The sequence below is a fragment of the Mirounga leonina genome, unplaced genomic scaffold (assembly GCF_011800145.1).
Source record: "Mirounga leonina isolate KUSES-001 unplaced genomic scaffold, KU_Mleo_1.0 Mir_99, whole genome shotgun sequence".
NCBI classification, from domain to species: Eukaryota; Metazoa; Chordata; class Mammalia; order Carnivora; family Phocidae; genus Mirounga; species Mirounga leonina.
In genome coordinates, this window is record NW_023270971.1 from 1025199 (window position 1) to 1043777 (window position 18579).

The following is an 18579-nucleotide window of genomic DNA, read 5'->3' on the forward strand; positions in this document are numbered from 1 at the left end:
GGGAAGATTTGAAGAACTAGGAAATTTATGGATTACTGATAAAAGAGTTAACACATGTAACTGCAGTCTATCCACAGTACCATGTATATAAAGCTGGGTGTGAATTTACAGATTTGTCTTTAATTTCTTCAATATTTATGCTATCCTCAAACTTCTGAACAAAAAAGTAAAGCTAGATCCATCTGACACAGTCTTCAGGGCCCAACTTAATTCTCAGTTTCTTAGTAAGTATTTCTCCAATTAAAGCAACTCTGATGATCTTTCCTTCTCTAAATTCCTAATGTGACACCCTTTGAAACTCTCATTTTGGTATTCTATCAAGTATCATCTTTTTTTTTTAAGTTTTTATTTATTTATTTGAGAGAGAGAGAGTGCATGTGTGCGCAAGAGAGCACACAAGCAGGGGGAGGGGCGAAGGGAGAGGGAGAAGCAGGCTCCCCGCTGAGCAGGCAGTGGGGTATGGGACTTGATCCCAGGACCCTGGGATCATGACCTGAGCGGAAGGCACAGGCTTAACAACTGAGCCACCCAGGCGCACCCCCCCCCCCCGTGTGACTTTTAAGCGGCAATTTAAAGGCAGAAAACAAATACAAAAGCTTGATTAACACAATGTGTGTAACCAATTATGTAAATACGTAAACCATCAGCTTTACATATGTAATACTAAATGTCATTAAATTAATTCCAACATCATCGTATTCATTTATACTTCTGGTGCAAGTTAGTTTTTTTTGTGCTTTATTATGTTTATCCTATCCCTGTAATACATTATAAAGTTTTTAGGAACAAAAGTTGATCTCCAATATATAGGTAAATTTTCAAAACATGCAACAAAATTTTCTATTTTCAAAGTGTCCTGAAAGCATTCAACTAGCTGCTGTGATCATGAGGATTAAATAGAAAAGAGACTTCTGCTCCCTTCACCAGTGACAAAGTCAACCTGGAATCCACCCATGCTCTGCTTTTTAAGATAGAGTTCACAGTCTATTCATTTTCAGTCTATCTAAGCAATAGTCTATCTAAGCAATAGTCATTTTCAATAGTACCAGCATTCCCTCTTTCTCCTTCCTTGAATTACACGTGCAGTTCTTTAGTGGAGGTTATCAGCAGGAGGAACGTTGTTGACAATTATTCTTCAGAATTAATTCAGCAAGTGATGCTTTCCCACAGCTGGAAGGCAGACATCATGGTGTCAAAGTGAAGAACTTCCTGAATTGGGTTCTATTTCTGGCTTCACCATGAATTAGCATATGACCTTGGATAAGTCGCTTTGCCTGTTTTAACTTAATTTTCTGTAAAGTGAGGAGTTTAGATTGGATTATTTTAAACATCCCTTAGTGGTCTAAGACCCTATGAAGCTGGTACACAGGTGAAATTGCTCCTTGAGGGAACCCAGACAGACTAATAACAAAATACTCAATATGCATGAAAAATCAGTATTGCTTTTTCTTTTTAAATGGCATAAGACCTATACCACCCCCCTTTGTTTTTCATATACCTCTTTTTGAAAATGGTGAGGACTGAGAGCTTTTAGGAAAGAAAGAGCTTTTGGTTTTCTCCCATAACAAAAAATAAAAACAAACAAACAAATAAATAAATAAAGGGTCTGAAGCCACTCAGAACATGGCTGTCTACCACTCAAAAATTACCAGGTATATTGGAGACAACGTACATCCTCAATTCATGCATTTACATGGAAGGATGAAGATTTAATCTTTGCTTTTGTTACTAAAAACTAGAAATAAGTATTGAAATGGTACACAATTATAGGACTAGGGGATGTCTTCCAAACTTCTTCTAAATACACCTATAAAATGAATTTTTGTATTTAAAAAAGTGTGCTTATAATTAGGGCACATGTCACAGTTTGACTGCCACAGTTTGACTAAGTTTTGCACCAGGCAAATGGACTGCATCCAAGCTGTCACACTGTATGCCATGTTGTGTCCCCAAAGAGGATGCTGCTATCTGACACACTGGGAACTGCTCCTGTAAGAAGGATGCTATAGTGGGTTGCAACGTGATTCAAGGTTTTGGTTTGGTTTGGTTTCCTTTGAGTTGGTTACTACTTGATTCATCTCCCTGTTTGTCATCAACATCTCCACTTCATCAGTTTGGTTAGCTGCATAACCAGCAAGAAGAAAAAAAAAAAATCATCAGAATCATTTCGACTGCTGGGAAAACCGGAGCAATGCTGGCTGTTAAAAGCTGTTAATTGCAGTTTACAAAAGAGAAATCCCTTATCTTTGAAAGTTCACTTGCTTGAGTGACTCATTCTTCCTGGGAGGGATTAATGCCTAATTAGAAAAAGATGCTAAACAATCTGATGTGCTTCCTGTATGAAAACCTTACCTTAGTTTTAAAGATTCTTAACAAGGTAACATGCTAATTATTTAATGACTGATTTGTGCTGAGAACTGGAGATACGTGTTAAAATCGCAGCGCTTATCGCGTTTGGCACGGCTCCCAGAAATCAGTGCCCTGACTGTTCTAGGTTTTGGTGCCAAGCCTGTTTTTTGTTGTGTTGGTGCTTGGTTTTGTCTTCCTACCTTTGGGTGTAAACATGTTTGTCAAAGTACTGTCGGGAGGGGAGCAGCCAGGACCGGGGTGGGTAAGCCTGGCGGTCAAGAAGGTGAGGGCGGGAGAGGAGCAGTGAAGAGGTGGGAAAGACAGCCGTGTTTGGAGTGTGACTGCATTCTACTTTGAGATACCTGGAAATAGCTGCGCTCCAACCTCGCTGTGGGATATAAGGAAGGCAGAAGGGGTAGCGTGTACCTTCCGAGGAAGGTAACAAGGCCTTGCAAGCCCAACTTCACACTTGGCTTGTCTGTCAGGGGTTTTCCTCCTTCACAACAATACCCCAATGTTTTGGTAGGCAGACTCCAGCTCACTCAGTAAGTGAGAGGCATGGGTGGAATGCCAGGTATGTCTACAGAGCAAAGCAGTGCAGGCAGGCTGACGCCAGGAGAGAGTAGGCAGGTACGTATTGAGTTACAGGATTTCTACAAATCTAATCCGCATGTAATGTGAGACTTATTACAGAGCCAGCCTCTGCTAGGCCTGCGAAGTCAGAGGATATGAACAGTCTCTGAAGCAATGATCCCAGTTAACCCATTGAAACCCAGCTTCACTTGACCAAAGCCGAACAGCCTCTTATCCTTGAAATGTTGGTTAGGGGTGATAGTGGTTACAAGTTGCTTACTAATTGTATAAAAAATACTCGGAGTAAGATATTATTGAACTGCAACAGAGATATTTAATATGCCTGCAAACAGTGAACACACAATTACAGCCACAGTAACTCGGGCTATTTTAAGGTACTCTCTATTTAATTTGCCTGACACTGGATAGTCTATACATTACTAATGATGGGTGTCTATAATTTATGGTACATTTTTTTATGTGATACATTTGTTATGAAAGTTTTGAACAGCAAAATTATTTATTAGTATTAAAAAGCATCTCCTTAAGGGAAACATTTTTTTCCCTAGCTCATCTTCATTAATTATCATAATAAATTGATGATAACTTTTATTAAGGGACGGAAATCAGAATTGCTAATGCAAATAGGAAAGAGACCCAGGTACTGGAGTCTCAAATATTCATGATGTATGTCATATACTTTTCTTGATCATCAGCTAACAAACTTCCTTGGAAAATGGGCGAAAGAAATGAAAGCATTGTTTCTATACCTAATATATGATCATAAAAATTCTCTAAACCAGGCTTGAAAGATTAAAAATGATCTGTCTTCCAGCCATCCCATAATTACACAACGATAAGAAAATTAAGACAATAGTTCTTACTTTATCAGCGTAATTGGGGTAAAATGCAACCATAACCCAAAAAATTCACATCACAAACTATTCTCAAGACTGATTCATGAAGGAGTGCCTGGGTGGCTCAGTCAGTGAAGTGTCTGGTTCTTGATTTCGGCCCAGGTCTGATCTCATGGGTCCTGAGATAGATCCCTGTGTTGGTCTCTGCGCTCAGCAGGGAGTCTGCTTGAGATTCTCTTTCTCCTTGGCCCTCTGCCCCGCCCTTCTTGCAGGCACCCGCTCTCTCTCTCTCAAATAAATAAGTCTTTTTTTTTTTTTTTTTTTTTTTTTAATTCATGAGAGATAGAGAGGCAGAGGCAGAGGGAGAAGCAGGCTCCCCGCGGAGCAGGGAGCCCGATGCGGGGCTCGATCCCAGGACACTGGGATCATGACCTGAGCCGAAGGCAGACGCTTAACCGACTGAGCCACCCAGGCGTCCCTAAATAAGTCTTTTTTTTTCTTTAAAAAAAAAGACTGATTCACTAATAAATAATATTTAACCTCAGAAATACTCTAAGAAGCCATGGCTCCAAATTACCTTTATGTGATTTTTACATGTTGATACCCTCTCCACATATCTATTACCATATTCAGATGCCTGGAATATACCTGCAACATCGACTTTCTAGAGTTTTATTTACTAACACAAAGATGCCAAAATCAAGGATTTAGAAGTCTGTGCACTAATATGAGAGTTAGTATTTGTGGAGCATCTTCTGTCGTCCAAGTATTCTAATAGATACTTTAGGTGCGTTAATTTATTTGTACATTTTTATTCCTACTTTTCAGATGAAGAAAATGAGGCTCAGATTAAGCAACCAGCGAGAAACAGATGCAGAATTTAACCCAAGACTGGTCGATTCAGAGCACGTTTAGAGTGGAACTAAATGTGGGAGATAAGATAGCACTCCCCAAAGAGGAGAGAAGTCTAGGGATGAAAAGAACATTAGTTTTGTTAACTGGAGATCTGGGTTGAAAAATGGCCCTGCTCCTTCCTTGTTTCTGAACTGACATAAATTGCTGAGTTTCCATGTACCTAAATGGGCTCACCTTTGAGTAGGCATAGACAAGTTACATCATCAGGCTTTTGTGAGGACTGAAAAGACAAGTGACCACAAGTGTATAGAAGATGCGTGGTGGCCGACACTAAGGTTAGCTTAGCTCTGTAACGTACCACACAAGTCCCTCTCTGTGCTTTAAACCATGTGCTTTTCTATATTTGCACAGTGCACCACAAAAGTGATTATTTTGAATGTGGTGGGAGAGAAAGGGATAAAAACGAGGCCGTTGCCCCACCCCCCCCGCCCCCGCCTGAACTGTGCAGCTCAGACAGAATGAGCTTGCCTCTGAACAATATTGAAAAGTTTGCTTTTAAGTTGATCTGTGACATGAAAGCCAGCCCAATCCTAAATTTGTTCACTCCCCTGAGCTGCTTATTTCTTTCAAGCCATTGCCAACTTTATCCCTGTTTAACCTTTATGGTAGATAAGCAGATGCTATTAAATGTTGGACTACTGAGTAGGCCTCTTGAAAACAGCAGGTCAGGGTTTGAGAAAAGCAGGTAGAGAAATATTCTAAGCAGCTTTTTAAGAAGCATAAGACACTGATTAAAACATGAAAGACTGATTAAAACACTCAATGAAACATTTGCAGAAATAGCATTGTTTTGATGCTGCTCCTAATCCCCAAGTTATTATTATCTTTAATATTTGGTAAAAATAAGAATTCTCTAATGATTTTACAGGGTGATAATATCCTATATTAAATGCTGCTTTGACTTTGGTTTTAATATGACATGAAACATTTTTCTTTCTTTTTTTTTTTTTTTAGGCCAGATACGTATTTGAAAACCAAAATATCTCTATAATTATGTATATTTCCATAGTTTATAGGTTACATTTAAAATTACCAATGAAAACGTGGCTTAGAAGACTTCATTTCTACAATAAGCAAAGCAGCATCAATGCTTGTAAATTAATTTTTTAAAGAAATGCTCTAAAGATTTAAAAGCAAACATTAAAACATCTTAATAAATAAGATCTAAATCTGAATTGTTAAAATTCAATTTCTTGGTATATTTTCTGTGTGCACTTTAAAAGTGTGTATTTTACTGTTACTGGGTTGGTATTTTACAAATATTAAGATAGTGGGAAGTGTTGTTCAAATTTACCATATGCTTGTTGACTTTCTGTCTACCTATTCTGTCCATTATTGAGAGAGCAGTGTTGAAATCTATCACTATACTTGTGGATTTATCTATTTATTCTTGCAGTTTTATTGGTTTTTGTTACATATATTTTCAAGCTCTCTTATTAGGCACATGATTGTTTAAGACTGTTACGAATTGATGCCTTTTCATTATAAAATGACCACTTTAATCCTGGAAATATTCTTTGGTCTAAAATCTACTTTGTCATATACTGATATAGCTACCCTAAGCTTTCATTTTATTAGTGTGGATATAAGTATAATTTCTTTTACATCTTTTAATCTATTTGTTTCCTTATATTTTAAGTGCACTTCTTATAGGCAGCATACAACTGGGTCTTGATTTTTGTATTTAATCTGACAGTATCTACTGATCAATTGTTTAAACCACTTACAGTTAATGTGATTATTGATATAGTTGGGTTTATATACATCATGTTCCTTTTAATTTAACATATCTCATCTCTTCTTTATTTCTTCTTTCTCTTTATCTGGCTTCTCTTAGGTTGGATATTTTGATGATGCCATTTTATCCTCTTTGTTAGTTTAGCCATTATGGCTCTTTGTCAGTTAATTCTGTTAGGTTGTATAGTGCATATCTAACTTATCACAGGCTACCGTCAAGTAATATTATCCCACCTCATGTATCCTTTCCCAGCCTGTATGCTCTTTCTGTCACACTTTGTATTTTTATTTATATTATAAACTCTAAAATATATTATTTTTGATTAGACAATTATATTTTAAAGTGATTTAAATAATAAGAAAACAGTCATCTATTATACTTATCTGGAAATCATTTCCAATATTCTTCATTTCTTTGTCCTCCACAGAGGATTTCATCCTGTATTACTCATCTATATTTCATCTCATATCATTTTCTTCTGCTTGAAGGACTTCCTTGAACATTCCTTGAAGTACAGTTTTTTGAGGGATTCATTCCTTCAGCTTTTACATGTCTATGTTACCTTACTATTTGAAAGATATTTTTGCTGAATATAGAATTCTAGGTTGACAGTTTTGTTTTTCAATACTTTAAAGATGTTGCTTTACTATCTGCTCATTTTTATTGTTTCCAATGAGAAATCCACTCTCATCCTTTTTGTTCCTCTGTATGTAATATATCTTTTTTTTCCTCTGGCTACTTTTAAGATGTTCTCTCTCTTGCCATTTATGTGTACTTTGATGATCAGTTGCCTTGGTGTAGTTTTTTTAGTGTTTCTTGTGCTTGGAGTTCATTGAGTAGTAAATATGGATTTATTGTTTTCATTAGATTTAGAATAATTTTGGCCATTATTTTTATTTTATTTATTTATTTATTTATTTATTTATTTATTAAAAGATTTTATTTATTTATTCATGAGAGAGAGAGAGAGGTAGAGGGAGAAGCAGACTTCCCACAGAGCGGGGAGCCCGATGCGGGACTCGATCCCAGGACTCCGGGACCATGACCTGAGCCGAAGGCAGACGCTTAACCATCTGAGCCACCCAGGCGCCCATGCCATTATTTTTTTTTAATTTTTCCTGCCTCCCTCCCCATTTTCTTCAGGGACTCCAAGCACATGCATAGTAGGTGGCTTGAAGTTATCCTCCAGGACATTGAGGCTGTGTTAATTTTTGAAATTTATTCTCGTTTCTTCTGTGTTTCATTTTGGATGGTTTCTATTGTCATGTTCATTAACCTTCTCTTCTGCAATACTTAATGTGCTGTTAATCACATCCAATTTGTTTTTTTTTATCTCACCCATTGCAGTTTTCATCTCAAAAATTTGATTTGGGTCTTTTTATATCTTCCATAATCTCCAGTTAACTTTTGAACATATGAAATGCAGTTAAAATAACTGTTTTAATGTTCTTGTCTCTTAGCATCTTGATGTCTCATTTTATAATTTTTGAGGTAGGTATGGCTCGGTGCTTGCTTTGGGCTAACTATCCTCCACTTCTAAGCAAGATCCTACTGAGTACTCTACCTAGTGCCCCCTGAATTATAAACTTTTCCAGGTTGTATGGTAGAAACAGGTTGTATGGTAGAAATAGGTTGTAGGTTGTATGATAGAAACAGGCATTCTCCAGGCCCTGTGTGAGCTGCAGGGTGATACCCTTGAAACATTTTAGGTGGTTCTTTACTTAGCCTCAAGTAGTTTCTCTATATACATGTACTGATCAGTACAATGTTAAATATTTAGGTAACCTCTGTAGATTTCTCAGTTTCTCCAGTATTTGCCCGGTGAACTCTTGTTCCCTTGGTCTTCTCAGATCCTCTGCTCTGTTTCCTCAATTCAGGGAGATCCCCAGACTCCAAGTGGTTTTCCCTTTCCTGTAGTGCAGCCTTGAAACTCTCTCAAGATAAAAAGCTTGGATGGTTATAAGGTTCACCTCACTCACTCTCTGTTTTTTAAGGATTACTAAAAAGTTGTTGTATAGTGTCAAGTGCCTTGAAAACCACTGTTTTACTTCATGTGTTTTGTCTTTTTGTTATTATTGTTTCATTCTGGAAGGTAAGTCTAGTCTGTGTTTCTTCATCTTGGCCAGAAACAAGTAAAGCTCAATTTCTAAACCAAAGAGAGTAATTTAGTAACTCTAGGAACTGGAAATGTTCTTACCAATTATTAGTTTCTCACTGAATAGTTGAGGACATTAATGCACCAAAAAAATAAGTAATGTTTATAATAGTGTACAGCGAGTTATACTGATAGTATTAAGAATTTATGTATTCTTACGCCTCTATTCTAGAATTTATCTGTATATGTTTTAATCATAGACACATTTGAAAAAAAATCACAAAAGTCATCTTTTTCCATTCCCACTTCTTAATTTTCACATGAAACTGAGAACCAAAGAGGTTATCATATTGTGCAGAAACCAGAGGCTACTGTGGATTTGGGCAAAGAAACAGAACTAGTTTAACTAATTGTTTCTTCTGGTTCCTGATCTACCCAAACTGAAGGCAGAACACTGAAGGTTAGCCATGGAAACTGGCCCACTGTGCTGATTCTCCTTTAGTCACAGTTCAAAACTAAAGCAAGAAACCTGCTATTAAAGAGAAAGCCCATGAGACCATTTAGCCTTAAGGGAGTTAGAAAGTTGGAGTCAATGTGGACCTGCAAAAACAGATCAATTATCAATGGCATTGCCCAAGATAGTCAATAGCTCTCCAAGGAAAGGCCCATATTAACCACATGGAAAGGTTAAGGATAGATGGAAGTTGAACAAGTGAATAAGAAATTTTTGGACAATGCTCATGCTTCAAAACTAGTCCTTTTATTACCTTACTATTCCTTCAATTCTTTCTTCTAGAATACCACAAATACGAAACAAACAAACAACCTCAAAGAGGTACTGATTCATACTACAGATTAAATCTCATAAACAGTGGTGTTATCCTGCCTAAGGTATTTATAATTTAAAGGAATAATCTTGGTAACTCTAAAGCAGTATTTCTGAAAGTGTATGCCATGATCATTAATAAATGGGTCATAAAATAAAAACTTTCTGAGTTAAGTATTTGGCTCCTCAAAGTTAGTCAACTTTCTTTATTGTGACCTTTTCAGTCTTTAAGTCACTGATGGACAAATATACATCTTTAAGAGAGCAAATTTCCCAAATTTGTCCATGGAACCATTATTTCAAGACTAGTATTCTATAAAAATTTGCTGGAAAAAGTTAACCTAAGAAATAAATCCTACAGTTATATTTTCAGGTGTTAAAGTAGTTTGGCAGGAAAATATTTTTGAGGCTAAGAACTATTTTTTCCGATCTAGGAGAGTTAACAACTTCAGTCCTTCCAAAGGTGAACTTATGAATTTTTCAAATTAATATGCTGAATGCTATCTTTCTAGGAGGCTTGCATAGAAACAATGCTCAAACAAGAGAAATTAACAGAAATTTTCTACCCATGATATATCCCAAGCAGGAACCACTACCCCTTAATTACAGAACACTGAAATTGTATTTTGGGGAACAAAGAGGAAAACCTTAGATGGGTGGCATAAGGAGGAGGAATTAGGGGTTCATTTTCATTTCCTTCCAAACTAATTGCCTAAAGAGCTTTTTATTTCATCAGGAAGTACACTAACAAATGGCCTCCTTGACTTTTGCTAATCACTTTATTAATGCTTTAGCCAGATTTTAAAATATGCTGTAGTATTAATATTTGAGGAGAAAAACCTTTATTGTGCATAAATTACAAATTTACTATCTCAATTGCAGTTGAGTTTTAATGTTTCCTTTCCAGAAAAGCCCTAGTGCATATTCTTTAGGGAGCAATTCTGCACTCTTAAGGGAATGAACTGAATGACCTAATAGGGCCTTCCATCTTTAATTTCTGTAATTCAGGAAAGCCTCATAAAACACAACCTTCCTTTGTGAATTAACTTTTCTCTGAAAGTATTGAAACCACTTTCTTGCTTTCTTTGGAAGTACTTTAAAATGCTTAACAATATTAGAAATATTTACTAGACCCATATTGAAAAATATCAGCTAAGTTATACTTGATGGTTCAACTGTAATTCTTCTGAAAGATATAATATCTGGCACGTGACCTCTTCACTTCTTTTCCAATTATAGGAAGCTGTCCATTCACAGCACCAAGAAAATAATTTTGGGGAGAACGAATCTAAGACAAAATTCAAATGAAAATAACACTAATTATGGAATATTTTTATGCATATAGTGCTAAAATATCATTGTTAAAAGAGCAAAGGCATTTATAAAAACTCAAAAGAGGTATTATATCCTTGTTTTAAACTTTCTAGTAAATGTAATAAAAATACATAATAATTTTTATTGAAAATCATGCATGCAAGAGAGCATGAAAAATATAGGGGAAATACAAGCCTTGACTGTTTACCATAAATGTTTGCAATTTAAGAGGGAAAGCAAAACCTACCATAATAGAATAATTAGTCACAACATAATGAGTCATGAATTTTAAGCATATGAGGGTTCTTGTGGAACTATAAGGGTGGGAGTATGCATAAAGAATGAGTTGGAAGGTCATTTGCAACTCCTATCTCTACCACCCAGAACTTTTGGTCAAATATCCATCAAGATTAGAATTCTCTACCTTAGAATTTTCCTATCTCTACTGACCAGAGTTTTTGGTCAAAGAGCCATCAAGATTAGAATTCTTTACCTTAGAATTGGGGTTCCATGAAACACGGTATCATATGTAAAATTGTGTGTGTGTGTGTGTCTGTGCCTTTGTGTCACCAAATTTTATGACATATTCACAGGCATTTTTGACCCTAGCATGTTTAAAAAGAGTAGCTGTTGTCTTTATATGATTATAATGCTAAACTGGCATGAAAATTCATTTAAGTAGCATAAATTATAACATTCAAAATAAAATCTATTTAGACAATATCAAATTGATAGTAGCCCCATTTTGTGACTTTCTTGATAGAAAATGTGAACTGATTTCCAATAGCATATTATTGAATAATTTTTAATATCATCTGATATGGTAATCCATGTGATAACTTTATTTTTAGCACATATCTTCCCAAAGTTCAGGTAGTAAGCTACAGCAAATAGATATTAACTTTGGTATTGACTTTGGAAGGATATAATGATAGAGAATGACATTTCCAGATTTCAAAAAAAAAATGAAGTCAATCAATAGATGAATAAACAAAATTCAGTATATAGATAAAATGGAACATTATTCAGCCATAAAAAGTAATGAAGTTCTGATGCACAGTACAACATGGATGATACTTGAAAACATTATGCTATGTGAAATAAGCCAGACACAAAAGGACACACATTGTATGATTCCACTTTTATGAAATATCTAGAATAAGTAAATTCATAGAAACAGCGAGTATATTAGAGGGTACTAGGGGATGGAGAAAGGAAGAAATAGAAAGTTATTGCTTAATAGATACAGACTTTCATTTTGAGGTGATGAAGGTGTTCTAGAAATAGTGGTAAGGCTTGTATAGCTCTAAGTGTAATTAACACCACTGACTTCTACACTTAAAAATGGTTAAAATGGCAAATTTTATATTATGTGTATTTTACCAAAAGAATGCTTAAAAAATAATTGAGAACATTTTCTTGCTTTGTCTTTCCCATGAGGATAGTGGCATTGAGAGTAATTTGTTTTGATTAGTAGCCTATGTTTGAGAAAGAAAAGATGAAATATTGACCAAAATATGAGTATTGATGAAAAACGAAACAGAAGACAAGTAAGCAAAAGATCTTTGATCCATATTAGAAGTGGACTAAAGCACCACAGTTTTACCACTTTCTGGGACATTTCTAACATTTGTTAGAAAGAGGAGAAATGATGTGGTTGATGGAGAAGAGGCTCTAGAATGAGAATCAGAAGATCTACAGTCTAGTTTTGAGTCTATTGCTTTCTATATACAGTAATACTGGAAGCTTACTTCTCAGTGTCTTCCTTCCCTTACTTGTAAAATGAAAGGGCTAGATGAATATTTTTCGGTATCCTTCTAGTTATAAAATTATGTAGGTGTCTAAGTTCAGGCATTGTAATTCAATGATAGATAATTGTTGAAGCCAATTCTTTAAAATCGAATTTTGACAATTTTTCTAATTCTAATTCTTCTTTTATCATTGTCGGTACTGTCTATAAATTTGACATTGTAATTTGGATCTAATAAGTTAATTTGTGTGTGTGGATACATTTCAGAATTTAAAATAAAAGATGCTCTTATGAAATGCTCTATCAACATATTCCTCTAAGAACAGGGTGTGGCATTTATGCTTGGAGACTACAGAATATAACCAAACTATATGCCATAAGTTCAATTTGTACTTTTGACCATGCTACTAATCAATTTGAAAAATAATTGCTGATTTTAAAACTCACTGGCAATTATTAAGTTCTGATAAAGTTAATTAAAGATTCCCCTCTTATTATATATCCAATATCATCTTTTTCACAAAAGAACTACAAATACATCTTGGGCCTTACAAATAATATTCCTTTTGACTAGATCATCCATCCTGCGTAGCTACTATCCCTCATATTCTTTCAGTTCCATCTAAAATCCTTCCCTGGAAACTTTTCAGACCTCTCACCAAATTGGACACTTGTAGAAGGTTGAAGCTAGGATGTGTTTTCAGGTCCAGGGCATGACAGTCCATACAACTTTTTACAAAAGCCATGTAGTTTTGAAGTTGAACATGGCAATGGCAAGAACAGCAATCCCATAAAAATTCTAAACACAATTTTAAAAATTTGTCCTTTGAATATCCATCGTTAATGTGTAAAATTGATTTTATTGGCATTTAAAATATTTTACCTCTTTTAGATGAATTGCTTTGTTTAGATATTGGATTCCCCCAACAATGTTTCTAAAAGAAGGAAAAGATGTTTTCTAATTATTATTTGATCCCATCCTAATATAGTAGCCATTAAATCACATGATAGGCATTATTTTTGCTGTTTCATCTTTTTTCCCCCCTGCTATCTTTGCTTTCCCCAGCTTCTTATAACTATTATTTATAAGAGAGATCAGTGGCAAAAATGAATTTGAAGTATACGAGATATATTAGCAAACTCAAAACAACCACGGGTTGTGGCTTAACTTTGAGTCATGTAACAGCAATCCCAGGATCTAGGTTCTCCAACTTCCCAAAATCCACTGTATTGTCAACCGTATCTGGGGTTAAGCATACCTAAATGGCCTCTAAGTCATGGCTTAGGGTGGTATTTGGACTCAGGTGACCCAGTTAATAATCTTCATTGATTTATGTCCTAGAATTTCTCCACTCTCTTTGAGACCAAAGTTTTGCCTTTACTGCCCCTGGGGATTCTTGAGCACCATTAATTCCTGCTAGACTTCTCCATCATGGATTCCATTACCTATCTTTCATCAAGGGCACCCTTGGGGTAATATGGGCAGATTTTCTATTGAGTAAACCCTAACTTTCTTTCCAAATTATAGTACTCGATTATATCCTTCACTACCATAACTCACCCAAAACTTTAACCCTCCTAGAATATATAGTAACTGATGTAGAGTCATTGTTCATTCACTGTGCAATAAACAGATATACCTAACAATGTACCTACGGTCCTTTAAATTTCTTCCACAATGATGTTCTTTTGATGATCCAAGAAGAGGGTGAATTGTTGTCCCTGTTGGGACAAAAAAGAGGTGCAAAACAACTTAGAATTAAAGGACTTAGAAATAGATATTTTAAAAGCAAAAAAAAAAAAATTTAAACTATTGTTTTAAACAATCCAGTAACATATTACTGGAAAAATGTTAGTCATCCAGACACAAAATATCATCAAAGGGCCTTTCCATTTAGTAGATACATTGTCACAGGGAAACTACATTTCTAGGGACATTATCTACAAATGTTTCCCAGAAAAAAGATAAAGAAAGCCATTCATTTTTAAGATAAATATGGCTTCTCAATGGTCCTTTCCTGAGCCTTAGAGAATCAACAGCTGTGTAAAATTCCAGGTTTGTCTTAAAAGTGATATGCTCAATGGTAATCAGCTTACAAAATGATTTATAAGCATTGAGAAGGGAGAGGGAAGAGGCAGGGAGAATGCATTTTCAGCTTGCTATGAATACACTATGTCATCCCATCCAGCACTCTGAAACAGCTTTCATGCTTCAAAGTGCAAAAGCACAACCTGGGAAGTCTTCTAAATCCATTTTTATAAAGAGGAAGCACTTACCAGGATACAGGAAGCACTAAATATAGTACTGGTAGTTTGTTGTGTTGTTTCAGCAAACATTGCCAGAACTCTCCAAGAAAGTTTAGTAATGACAAATAATGGGAAATTTGAAATTTGAAGTACTATCTTAGCCCAATTCCAATGAACAATTTTTCCCTGGAGGCTGATAGTTCTTCTGTCACGTATAAGATGAAAGATTCTTAGGGCACTCATGGATATGAGATCAGGTCCTGAGAAGTCTAGTATATATGATGATTTGTGTTAAATTTCCAGTTTAGTTTCAACAGAATGGCTGGAATATTAGGTTTATAAGAAGTCTGAAATTGAGGTTTTGTGTTTTTGTCTAGTTTCTAGCTTTTCACAGACTTTGGAGAAATATCCTTGATTAAAATTTTAAATAAATAAATCTAATGTGGTTTTACTAGGAGTTAACTTATCTAGTTTATGATTAAATTATTTTATTATTTTTTTACAAAATTTAGAAATAACTATTGCATTCATTGTATCCTGTTTGGTGTAATTGGGGAACTAAAAAAAAAAAAATTAAAACTATAGGCTCCTTGTCCTCAAAATATAGACATCCCTTCTACTTTTGAGAAAGAATTTTGATTTCTTTATGTAAAATAATCATATACTATTATTATTATTTAGAAGTAGCTGTAGTAATTGTAGTAATATGTTCTTAACAGTAAGGTTTAAGGAAGTAAGTATATGTACAAAATAAGGTTAAAGGGAAGGTGGGGTTATTAGCACTCCATTGAGTTTAGTGATGTAATTTTTGTCTTTTGCAAGCCCTATAGTAACTGCAACTTTTATCCACACAATTAAGCATCAGTATTTGTGTGGCCAAAGTGATTGACTTATACTCTTTTTGAAAGAAGCAAAAGATTGCAGGCAATTCAAATTAGGTAATCATTTTCTGTTGATTTTTTTCCTAATACCTTATGGAACTTGGAAATGGTTCCAGAAATACTAAATTTATGAAATGTATTTTATGAAAGAGTAAAGTCACCTATACTGAAAAAAAATTAACATAGTGATGAAAATCTACATGGCTTAGCTAAAGTATTAAGAGGGCTGAAATTAAAACCATCTGCATTTGCCTGAATTTTAGTAATTCTTTTATAACCTATTTCTTAACTTGATACTTTCTTCCCATTTAACCTCTCATTGCAACTAGATCAGTTCAGACCCACGTCACTTCATACACAGACTACTGCACCAGGCCTACTCTTTGTCACCTCGATCCATCTTGCACAGTGCTATTAAACTCCTGCAACAGCACCAATGTTCTTGTCACACTCTGATTCAAAAATATTCAATTGTTTTAGCTATTAATTTAATTCCAGTCCATCAAATATTTTTGAAAACTCTTTTAAAATAAGCCTCTACTTCAATTGGTCTACTCAACTTCTATCCTCTGAATGCTCCTTATATTTATATTATTCATTCTGATGTGCTTGTTTATAGTTGCCCTTTCAATAATGCCTTTTACCCCATACATAACCAATAAAATGACAACAAAAATCACAGTAATAATAATAAAATATATATCTTAAATGCTTTAACTTAAAGGTTACTTGTTTTATAAAGAGTTCTATGATGTGCTCAACTGGTGCTAGTCTTTCCTGAACTCCTTTTAAATATCTAATGCCTATAACATTCCTATATGCTAATGATAATCTGAATCTCTAACTATCCTAAAAAATAGTTTAAAAGTATTATTGCTTCTTCAACTGCCTTGGTATTGCTGTCCTGCATCTTAGGATAAATGGGATAGCAAAAACAGTTTTTAAGGCAGTTGAGGCAGAGAGGGCATGTCAGAGATATTCTCTCTGATTCCACAGCTGATCACAGACATGTTGAAATGTGCCCTGATTGCCCCACAGCTGAGCGATTATGATTGTCTCCCTGATTCTTATTTTGATACAAACAAATAGAAAGCCAAGAAAATCCTCCAAGGATTTTTTTTTAGAACTCTTAGGAATCTATAAAGACATTCAAAAGAGCTTAAAGTTAAATCCTTTCATAAGCAATTTACACAACAGCAAAATTTTACTCCAGCAAATCTCAGTGGAAAATGTTAAGCTTAGTCCTTAGAACCAAAAATGGTTTTGCGTTATGGTTGCTCATAAAATGGGTTCACTGAGACAAAGTAGAGAGGTACAAATTACCTCAAAATGGTTTGAAGTATTTATCTCAATTTAATAGCCATCAATTTAATAGCAAACTCGAAGAAGATTGTTAGAGGGATTTTAATAAAGAGACTATTTGCAGAGATCTGAGGTTTATAGCATCAACGAGGAATGGTGCAACACTCTAGACGTAGCAATATCAGAGAGCCTTACCCATCTTTAGGCCTGAAGAGGTAAGTGGAGGGAGCTGTTACCATGACCTGGCAAGAGCTACAGCTGTAATTATAAGGAAGGAGGGACTGCCTGATAGAGAGGTGTGGCCTATGGAAGAATACAGCCACTGACAAATTGAGGACAAACAAGGAGGAAATAATTTCCTTGACCTTTCTCTCTTTCCACCCTCCATTTTGGGTCAGGAGAACCCACACTGAAGATTATAGAGTTCAACCTCTGGGGCACAGGATAAAGCAGAGAATAGATCTGAAGGGATAGACAGAAAATATCCAACATATTCCCAAAAGTCATGCCAAATGGGAACCAATTACCACAGTCATTATATCACATCTGATTAATCACTTTTAAGTTGAAAAAAGACCATAAGGGCCAATCTACTGAAGCTATTTAAAATCTTCTCTGTGATATGGACACTTATACCCTACATACCTCTTCATACTAGTTCTTTGTGTAAAATCTTACACTCAAAGTGCAGGTTCTTCAAAGTTAGGATGCAGAATTTTGCTGGATAGCATCATAAAAATCTACCTGAGAGTACTGTTCAGTGAACTACTCTTTAATTTACTAGTCTGTATGATTATTAGATTTCACAATTTCACAGCTATGTTTTCTAATGCTGTATTTGATTATATACAATTAAGAAAATGGATAGAAGTAATTTAATATTTTTGTAGCATTGATTGATTTACTAGACTTTGATGCTGTGATTTTTATGGGGAGTATCTGTCCTGGAGCTCAGTGGAATGAGCTCTCTATGGGTTCCAGGCTTTCCATGAAGCTTTGAATATTTACCATATGCATTTACTCATCCATTAGATATTTACTCATGGTCCACTACATGCCAAGCATTCTGCTAACTGCTGGATGAATGATAATATCAGAATAAAGAGGAAAGAGGTTTTGACACATTCTTAAACAGTATGAAGTTTTTATATGTTTATATGTTCAAGCTTCTTCCTCTTGGACAAGATCCTACTATTGACTTCTTTTTTTTTTTTTTTTTAAGATTTTATTTATTTATTTGAGACAGAGAGAATGAGAGAGAGAGAGCACATGAGAGGGGGGAGGGTTAGAGGGAGAAGCAGGCTCCCTGCCGAGCAGGGAGCCCGATGCGGGACTCGATCCAGGGACTCCAGGATCATGACCTGAGCCGAAAGCAGTCGCTTAACCAACTGAGCCACCCAGGTGCCCCCACTATTGACTTCTAATACTACTTACGTTCATCCCTGTCTTCAACATACTGACCCATGTGTTTTTCTTACACTGTCTTCTCCAGTTCTAATAATGGTTGTAAAATGCAAAGCAATTTATTTAGAAAAAGTATGAGTGGAATGGTTTATAAGTTTGCATTGTTTAAAATATTAATAGATATTACCTAATATGTCCTGCCCATTTCCTTCAATAAAGTTATGTCATACATCTATAACTCAGATTCTTTTAAAATTTTTTACATTTTTAAATAAATTTAAACCCCCTTTACCCATTTCCTTCACCCCCACACCTGGCAACAACCAAT